We start from the raw sequence: 10300 nt of genomic DNA, 5'->3' as shown, positions 1-10300 counted from the left end.
GTTAACACAAGTAATTTTTAGTCATTGAATAAATCCCTAAATCCATGTATCAGAGGAGTAAGGTTAAACCACATAATCCATGCATAAATCAAGCATCAAAAGAGTAAATCGCTAATAGTCAATAAAAATCACAAATTGAGTAAGATAGAGTACACCTAGTTTCGAGTTTTACATGTCATCACCCCTAGAGAGAAGATTAGCCTCTCATATGGGCGTGAATAGTTACAAATGGAATAAACAATTTGTTATCAAAGTCTAGAGAAAAAAAAATAAAGTAGAGAATACAAATCCAAGCACAAATCTCTTCTCCCTCAAGCTTCCCCTTCTCCAAATCGCCTTAGATCCGAAACCCTAGCTCTTGAGATCGTTTCCAGCTGGAGAGAAGTGTGAAAATGTCGGCCTCCCCCTTTTGGAAGGAGATCCCCGCTATATATATGGTTCTGGGCCTATAGCAACCCAAAAATCAAAAACTGTGGAGAATTTGCGGGTCGCAATCAAGGAAATTGCGAGTCGCAATATTAGTGCAAAATAGTGGCAGTGAGCTGCTCCAAGTAGTTCTGTCTTTGCAGGTTGCAATTTTTCTCTGATTCTTGCCTCTATGTGCCGTCTAGGTTCCGATCAAGTTCGGACTTGCTCCAAATTGTTCTCATTTGCTTCTAATACCTGAAAACACATCAAAATATAACAGTATCTCGAACTTGGTGCGATATCTAAACAAAATGACTTTAAAACTAATAAAAGGGGATAGTTTTAGAGACCAAATCCTACCAAAAATGGGTATGAAATTTGAGCTTATCATTCATGCCTTTAATTGAGAAAATTGAGTCCAAATTGGAAGGATGGAAAAGTCGTTTTATCTCGAGGGGGGTCGGCTACAACTCATGAATTCGGTTTTAAGCTCAATTCCTATATATTTCATGTCTTCCTTCCTAATACCAAGTTGGGTAATTAAAAGGATTGACAAAATCCGAAGGGATTTCTTATGGGGGAAATCTGAAAGTAGAAGGGGCATATCGTTAATTAATTGGAAAATAGTTTGCCATCCAAAAGAATATGGAGGTTTGGGAGGGGCTAATCTGAGTAGTCGCAATAAATCTTTATTGCTGAGATGGTGGCGGCGATTATACATGGACTCAGATGGTTCTGCAACTATATAATTTGGCAAAAGTTCCATAAAAACACCACATTTAGATGAGCCAAGGGTCTTTCTTTTGGCGGCAATTGCTAACAATAAGACCTTTATTTGACTGGAGTGTTACATGGGATATAGCTTAGGAATCATCGATTTCATATTGGTTTGATTCTTGGACATATCCAACAATGAATACCCAATTTACCCCTGATTCTTCTACCAAAAAATACTCACTGCAAATGGCCATTAACAACGGCATGTGTTCAGTACACCTAGTAGGGCATACAGAGGATCGACTATCATGGCTATGGTCAAACAACAAAGAGTATTCAGCTAATTCATTCTATCAACGAGTATTAGCTGCAGATAAAACACGCTGGCCCTACCGATTCATTTGGCAACTCAAAATACCACCAACGGTTCTAGTTTTTGTATATCTTTTATTACAAGGAAGACTTTTAACTCATGATGTTATGTTGTACAGAGAATTACAGTGTAATCTACGCTGTGAAGTTTGCCAACAATGCTCATTCGAAACTGCACTGCATTTATTTTTCCAATGCAATAGGGCAAGGAGATGTTGGACAAAAATGAATGTTCTATTGGGTGTCAATATTTTACACTTGGGGAACACAGTGCATAGTATAGTTGATAAATCTTGCAGAGCTTGTAAGATACGGATGCCAAGGAAGGAATGGGCTTCTTATTTTTTTACTATTTGCTGGTTTTTGTGAAGGGCGCACAACAGATTTTTGAAGATTGCGAAACAGTTCTGGTTTGGATTGCATACCATGTCAGTAGAGAAGTAAAGTTGTGGATGAAATTATGTTAAGTAGTAATAGTGCAGGTCTTCTGGAGTATAGGTACCAGTAGTTAAGTGGTTATAATACATTCTGGAGGATAGGTACCAGTAGTTGACTTCTGTTCTATTATTTTGGTAAAGTAGATTACAACAGGGGTCAGTGATGTAAAGGATGGGTAATAGGCAGTATTTACCAACTAATGTAATTGTAATTCTGATATTTTCAAAGAAAAACGCTGAAATTCAATGGACGATCCAAGTAAAGCACTACATTACATTTAAGTAATTAATACTACCAACACAGAGAGGATTAAAGAATTGCAACAAAGAGACCAATTTCATGATCTATAGTTGATTTTAGTAACACTAATTAAAGCGGTGGTCAAGAAAATAATAGCATAGAACATTCCATGTAAATACTTTTGCGAGATTAAAATTATCTACATGAAAAGGAGAAATAAATCAAAATGGTTTTGCAGCAGAGAGGGAGGAGCAACAAACACAAAAATGATCCTTGCAGCAGGATTATGTAAAACCAAAGACAGAAATATATAAATCAATAAAAGCGGAAAGCAATTTAAAACGATGCTTCAAAGCTTTGAAACAGCAAGAAAAAGTAAACTCAACAAAAATAACTAATGAGTACATTAATCTACACAACAATTATGAAAATAATGAACCAAAATAGTACACTATCCGTTTCTATTAAACAAGCAAACCAGCAATGACAAGATAGTTCCATCAGGATACCATTCCAAAAGTGTTCTCAATTAATTTCTCGTTCCTTGAACAGCCCATGTATTCTTAAGAGCACATCAGGCTCAAGGAAGGACTTTAGAATGTTATACGTCACGTCATTCGGTACATGCCCTTTAGAAATCATGTCATTTAGAAAATTCAGTGCCAAATCAATTTCACCATTCCTGCACAGCCCATCAATAAAAATGTTGTAGGTTACAACATTAGGCTCATGCCCGTTAGAAATCATGTCATCTAGAATATTCATCGCCTTCTCAATTTCATCTTTCTTGCACATCCCATCAATAAGAATACTATAGGTTACCACATCAGGCACATGCCCTTTAGAAATCATGTCATATAGAATATCACTTGCCTTCTCAATTTCACCTCTTTTACCCAACCCATCTATGAGAGTGTTGTAGGTCACCAGATTAGGAGCACACCCTTTAGAAATCATCTCATCTAGAATATTCATCGCCTTCTCAATTTCACCTTTTTTACTAAACCCATCAATAAGAATACTATAGGTTACCACATCAGGCACATGCCCTTTAGAAATCATGTCATATAGAATATCACTTGCCTTCTCAATTTCACCTCTTTTACCCAACCCATCTATGAGAGTGTTGTAGGTCACCAGATTAGGAGCACACCCTTTAGAAATCATCTCATCTAGAATATTCATCGCCTTCTCAATTTCACCTTTTTTACTAAACCCATCAATCAGAGTGCTATAGGTCACCACATCAGGAGCACACCCTTTAGAAATCATCTCATCTAGAATATCCATTGCCTTCTCAATTTCACCTTCTTTATTGAACCCATCTATGAGAGTGTTGTAGGTCACCAGATCGGGAGCACACCCTTTAGAAATCATGTCATCTAGAATATCCATTGCCTTCTCAATTTCACCTTTTTTACTGAACCCATCTATCAGAGTGTTGTAGGTCACCACATTAGGAGCACACCCTTTAGAAATCATGTCATCTAGAATATCCATTGCCTTCTCAATTTTACCTTTTTTACTGAACCCATCTATCAGAGTGTTGTAGGTCACCACATTAGGAGCACACCCTTTAGAAATCATGTCATCTAGAATATCCATTGCCTTCTCAATTTCAACTTTTTTACTGAACCCATCTATGAGAGTGTTGTAGGTCACCACATTAGGAGCACACCCTTTAGAAATCATGTCATCTAGAATATCCATTGCCTTCTCAATTTCACCTTTTTTACTGAACCCATCAATCAGAGTGCTATAGGTCACCACATTAGGAGCACACCCTTTAGAAATCATGTCATCTAGAATATCCATTGCCTTCTCAATTTCACCTTTTTTACTGAATCCATCTATGAGAGTGTTGTAGGTCACCACATTAGGAGCACACCCTTTAGAAATCATCTCATCTAGAATATCCATTGCCTTCTCAATTTCACCTTTTTTACTAAACCCATCAATCAGAGTGCTATAGGTCACCACATTAGGAGCACACCCTTTAGAAATCATGTCATCTAGAATATCCATTGCCTTCTCAATTTCACCTTTTTTACTGAACCCATCAATCAGAGTGTTGTAGGTCACCAGATCAGGAGCACACCCTTTAGAAATCATGTCATCTAGAATATCCATTGCCTTCTCAATTTCACCTTTTTTACTGAACCCATCAATCAGAGTGTTGTAGGTCACCAGATCAGGAGCACACCCTTTAGAAATCATGTCATCTAGAATATCCATTGCCTTCTCAATTTCACCTTTTTTACTGAACCCATCTATGAGAGTGTTGTAGGTCACCAGATCAGGAGCACACCCTTTAGAAATCATGTCATCTAGAATATCCATTGCCTTCTCAATTTCACCTTTTTTACTGAACCCATCAATCAGAGTGCTATAGGTCACCAGATCAGGAGCACACCCTTTAGAAATCATGTCATCTAGAATATCCATTGCCTTCTCAATTTCACCTTTTTTACTAAACCCATCAATCAGAGTGCTATAGGTCACCACATTAGGAGCACACCCTTTAGAAATCATGTCATCTAGAATATCCATTGCCTTCTCAATTTCACCTTTTTTACTAAACCCATCAATCAGAGTGCTATAGGTCACCACATTAGGAGCACACCCTTTAGAAATCATGTCATCTAGAATATCCATTGCCTTCTCAATTTCACCTTTTTTACTGAACCCATCTATGAGAGTGTTGTAGGTCACCACATTAGGAGCACACCCTTTAGAAATCATGTCATCTAGAATATCCATTGCCTTCTCAATTTCACCTTTTTTACTAAACCCATCACTCAGTGTGCTATAGGTCACCACATTAGGAGCACACCCTTTAGAAATCATGTCATCTAGAATATCCATTGCCTTCTCAATTTCACCTTTTTTACTGAACCCATCTATGAGACTGTTGTAGGTCACCACATTAGGAGGACACCCTTTAGAAATCATCTCATCTAGAATATCCATTGCCTTCTCAATTTCACCTTTTTTACTGAACCCATCAATCAGAGTGCTATAGGTCACCACATTAGGAGCACACCCTTTAGAAATCATGTCATCTAGAATATCCATTGCCTTCTCAATTTCACCTTTTTTATTAAACCCATCTATGAGAGTGTTGTACGTCACCACACTAGGAGCAGACCCTTTAGAAATCATGTCATCTAGAATATCCATTGCCTTCTCAATTTCACCTTTTTTTACTGAACCCATCTATGAGAGTGTTGTAGGTCACCACATTAGGAGCACACCCTTTAGAAATCATCTCATCTAGAATATCCATTGCCTTCTCAATTTCACCTTTTTTACTAAACCCATCAATCAGAGTGCTATAAGTCACCACATTAGGAGCACACCCTTTAGAAATCATGTCATCTAGAATATCCATTGCCTTCTCAATTTCACCTTTTTTACTGAACCCATCTATGAGAGTGCTGTAGGTGACCACATTAGGAGCACACCCTTTAGAAATCATATCCCGTACGAGATCCATTGCCTTCTCAATTTCACCCTTCTTGCACAGCCCATCTATAACAATGGAGTAGGTCACAACATTGGGTTGGCATCCAAGCTTAGGCATTCTGTCGAGCACCATAATGGTAGCCTCACTAATCCTATTCTCGCGACAGAGACCGTCAAGTATTGAACTGAAGATGTGAGCATTAGTGTTGCGACCCTCTTTGAGAAATCGTCCCAGAAAACCAAACATTAGGCTCACCAGATTCATTTGCACACAGCATTTCATCAAGATAGCATAGGTATAGTTATCAGGATCGATTCCTTCATCTTGGGTTAACCGGGTGAAGAGGGAAAAGATAAGGTTGCTTAAATTTTTAGTGCGCAACAAGGTAGCAAAGATCTTATTGACTTGACGGATGTCGGCCGGAGAATCCAACAGCTGTTCGAACTGGTGAAGCACCTCTTCGGCAGAAATGGCATCCCCCTTCCTATGCTGGTGATGCAGCCTCCCAGTCCTTCCAAAATGGTCATCAAAATTTGAGTTGCTCGGGAAATTAGTAGTAGCGGATGGTTGATTTTGTTTGTTGGTTATTCTGTTGGGTTGAGATTTGCGGACAAGGGAGAGACCTCCATGAGAAGCAAATTTGAATGAGGATTGGGATTTGGAAGGGGATGGTAAAAGCGAAAAGGAGGGGGCAAGACATATGGCACACACTATGTCCATCTGATTCTTGTTTGGTTCGGTTCTAGTTTCTTTCAAAAAAATTATCTAACAAGGTTGAGCTTCGCTTCCAAAATTGTCCGACCTTACCAAATGCTGAAGGAATATGAATTTAACAAACAATTAGAAGCAGCAGATTTATACAGTCACTAATTAAATGTGGAGGCTAAATCTAGAGCTGTTCTGCCAGGCAAAGCACAGCATCAAGAGAGGTCTAGCAAGTACTAGCATTTAAATCGAAAAAGGAAAAGGAAAAGAGGCACCAAACCAGAATAAGAAGAAAGGAGAAGGAACGGAGAGAATGCCAATTATTCTCCTGCGGCCACTCACTGCTGGTGTTGGATGAATGGATAAAATTGAGGAATAGTTTTATTTTGGGAGATACTTTTAAATGGGGAAGACTGAAGAGAGATCCGAGTCTGTATTACCTCAGTGTTGGATGGGAAATTAACGGTCCTGATTAATCCTAACCGGAGCAACCTCAATCCGTTGTCTACAGAATGTAGGAAATTTTAGGTGTTTTGAGATTCGTGGCAGCTTAAAAGAACGGATCTATTTATTGCACCTCAGGTATTGCACTGGATGTAAATTCCAGAGATCGGGAGCTAGCAACTGGAATAAATTGGGCTAGCGCGAATTAAAATCCGAGTTTTTTATTAATAAAAAATGAAAAAATAAAATATCCAAATACGGCATAGCTCTTGATTTTTGTCGAGAAATAAGTAGTACGGGTTGTGTTATGCCGTCTAGCGGACAGGTCTACTTATCCCGTCCGGGTTATATCCCTAATTAACCCCTTAATCAACTTCGCGGTTAAAAAGAAAAAAAAAAGCCGAACGGGTTAAAGCGTCCCATCCCCCAGGTAAAAAAAAAAAAAAAAAAAAAAGCCAGACAGTGTGCTTCAACTCGTCCCGGCGCAAAAAAAAAAAACGAAAGGGGAGAGCGAAAACAGCGAAGCAAAGGGGAGACAGCAAAAACAGCGAAAGGGAAAAGATAGAAGGAAGGGGCTCAGGTAATAACGCTGGGGGACGGGATTCCTTAACCCGTCCGAGTTTTATTTTTTTTATTTTTTTACATAGGGGATGTGACGCCTTAAGTCGTCCGGCTTTTTTTTTTTTTTTTTTTTTTACCGCGATGTTGATGAAGGTGTTAATTAGGGATATAATCCGGACAGGATAATTAGACCCATCCACTGGGATAACACAACCCGTTCTACTTATTTCTCGACAAAAACCAAAAGCTATGCTGTATGTCGATATTTTATTTATTTATTTTCTATTAATAAAAAACTCAAATTAAAATCCTCTGAGATATCTCATATTTTGCGTTACTTTTCGGAAAATCCCAACCGTTACAATACGTTCTGTGCGAATCTCAAAGCTCAAATAAAATTGGCCCCCTACGTCACCCCCCGAATAGGCACCGGACACGTCGGTCACGCAAAATATGAGATATCTCAGAGGAGACGCACTCGGCTAGCGCAGGGGAGCAGTAGAGGAGGAAGCGTATCCTCTACGGAGTTTTTCCGTGCAGAGCTTTTAATCTAGTCCGTTCGTTTCGGATCGGATGGATCAGATCAGATCTTGTCTGAATTGAAAAAAAAATTCTCAAAATTTGCAGAACTTTTAATTTGGTCTATCCGATCCGAAACGAACGGACCAAATTAAAAGCTCCACAAGGAAAAACTTGAATACGCTTCCCAGTAGAGGATGGGTCTCATTTTTTATTTTATAGTTTGAGATTAAATCTCATTGTTTTGAAATTTGGGCTAGCGCACAGGGAAATATTATTGAGCTTTGAGAATTGAGATTTATACCAAATTAAAAAAAACGGTCCAGATCAAGTAATTGTAAAACATTCCTTGTGAAGTATTGTAGAGGATGTGAATTCGTGCTTAACTACTTATTTCTTAGGACTCAATAAAAAATAAATCGGGCTTGTGGAACTTTTAAATTGGAATTGAGGCAACTCATGTGCTACCAGAGTTGCGACTGAGTCGGAAGTCAGGCAATCCGAGTTCTTTATTAATAAAAAAAATAAAAAATAAAATATTGAAAAAAAAGTACAAAATCATGAAATTTCAAAATATAAGAAGAACATTATAGACTATAACGTACAAAGTAATGTAGCTGGACGTTATAGTCTATAACATTATGTTAATTTGATCGCTAATTAAATCGAAAAAAATGTAGCTATAACATCTAGCTATAGGACATTTTTTTTTTTGGTTTAGATATTTTAATTTGATGCTATTAAAAGCAGTGTTGTAAAAAAGGTCTTAACTACTGTTTAATCGGCCGTTTAATCGTTAACGGCGATCAAACCGTTATGAATACACTTAACGGATAACTGTTTGCGGATGAAAACGATTAATTGGCCATTCTTTCCAATTAATCGGTCGTTTTACCGTTTAATCGTCCATTTGTTCTCATTTATTCCCGTTAATTCCCGTTTATTTTTGTTTATTCTAATTGATTTTATTAAATTTTTTTTTTGGGTTTTCGGGTTCTGAAACAACCAAAACCCTCGTACTGGCTTAAGTGTGAAAAAGAATATAAAACAAAAATTTTACGTCTAACTTAAGCCGAGGATTTATCTCCTTAATTGATTTCTAAAACTAAATTTATTTAACAATTAAATAAATTATCATAACATTATACCTTGGTCCAAATTTTAATTGGAACTACCATTGCGCTTGCCTTGCTGCTGCTGCTCCTCGGACAACAGCACCAGATGTCTAGTACCTCTATTAGTAGTACACCAAGAATGATCAGAGAGCAAGTATTTCTCCTGCCAGAGATACTATACTCATAGCACTCAGCAAAAAAAGTTGTCTCACGATCCGCAGATACTCCCACTTTCACAACCTCATACAAAACCGGAGTTACCTCAGACTTCGCGAGATCACAACCACTCATAACTCTTAGAAATATATACGTCTATACGTATATATTTCTTTCCTAACTCAAACACTATTTGAGAGAAAATCGAGAAAGAAAGAAACTTGACTTCGTCAGACGATCGTCAGACTTTCCAATCTTGCAAAGGAAAATGGTATGCCTTCTCTCCAACCCTTCACCCCTATTTATAGGCATCATGAATAGTAGGTCGGTGGACAGTTAATTACCAAAATGCCCCTCGGCCCAAAAAGGCCCAAAATGAATAGTTCTGGCCCGAAAAGGCCTAGTATGGATGGTTATTCGGCCTGGATATTTTGGACTTTGATTTGGGCCCAATGTGAATAGTACAAGGGCCCAAAATGAATAGTATTAGGCCCATAATGAATAGTATCAACCCTGGGCTTTTGGGCTTCAACTCTTGGGCTTTCTTAATTATATTCTAAATATAATTAAGGCCCAAATATACTATTTCATTTATATAATTGTTCTGAACAATTATATTCCTTTGCGATTGCGGTTGTGATAACTTTTACATAACGTGTCATACACGCTTGTAATTTTAATATGTTTAAGCTTGTCATCTATATGACATTTATAATTAATTATAACCTTTATAACTAATTATAAAACCATCTTATTGATTAATTTTAACATTTATAATTAATAATAAAATTCTCTGATTACTTCCTATGCGATGTGACCCGATAGAATCTGTGTTATGTTGGCAATAGAGTTAAAACTATTTTAACTTCTATAGATCATAAGTGGCACCTGGCAGTACATTATGACCCCCAATTACACAGATGATGTTGTCCAGTATAATATCATGATTCTTTAAGTAAACAATTTACTCGTGTTAATTCCATCGTCTCATAGTAACAGATTAGGTTCATGGTAGGTATGTGTCATCCGTACAAATCAAATCTTTTCTTGAACTTAAGTAGATTATTTTATATGATTAATCTCTATTAATCATACTGTATACGTATAATCCTACTCCTATTAAGGGGCCCAGTGTTACTATTACTCGTATAATAATACG

The 10300-nt window shown here is 37.5% G+C and overlaps 1 pseudogene; it reads right to left on the bottom strand.

Annotated features, from left to right (window-relative positions):
- Positions 1-2490: 2490 nt before the first annotated feature.
- Positions 2491-6611, bottom strand: LOC144544429 (uncharacterized; annotated as a pseudogene).
- Between the last annotated feature and the right edge of the window lie 3689 nt (positions 6612-10300).

The sequence above is a fragment of the Carex rostrata genome, chromosome 26, assembly GCF_964058835.1.
Source record: "Carex rostrata chromosome 26, lpCarRost1.2, whole genome shotgun sequence".
NCBI classification, from domain to species: Eukaryota; Viridiplantae; Streptophyta; class Magnoliopsida; order Poales; family Cyperaceae; genus Carex; species Carex rostrata.
This window is presented reverse-complemented; position numbering and strand designations above follow the sequence as displayed.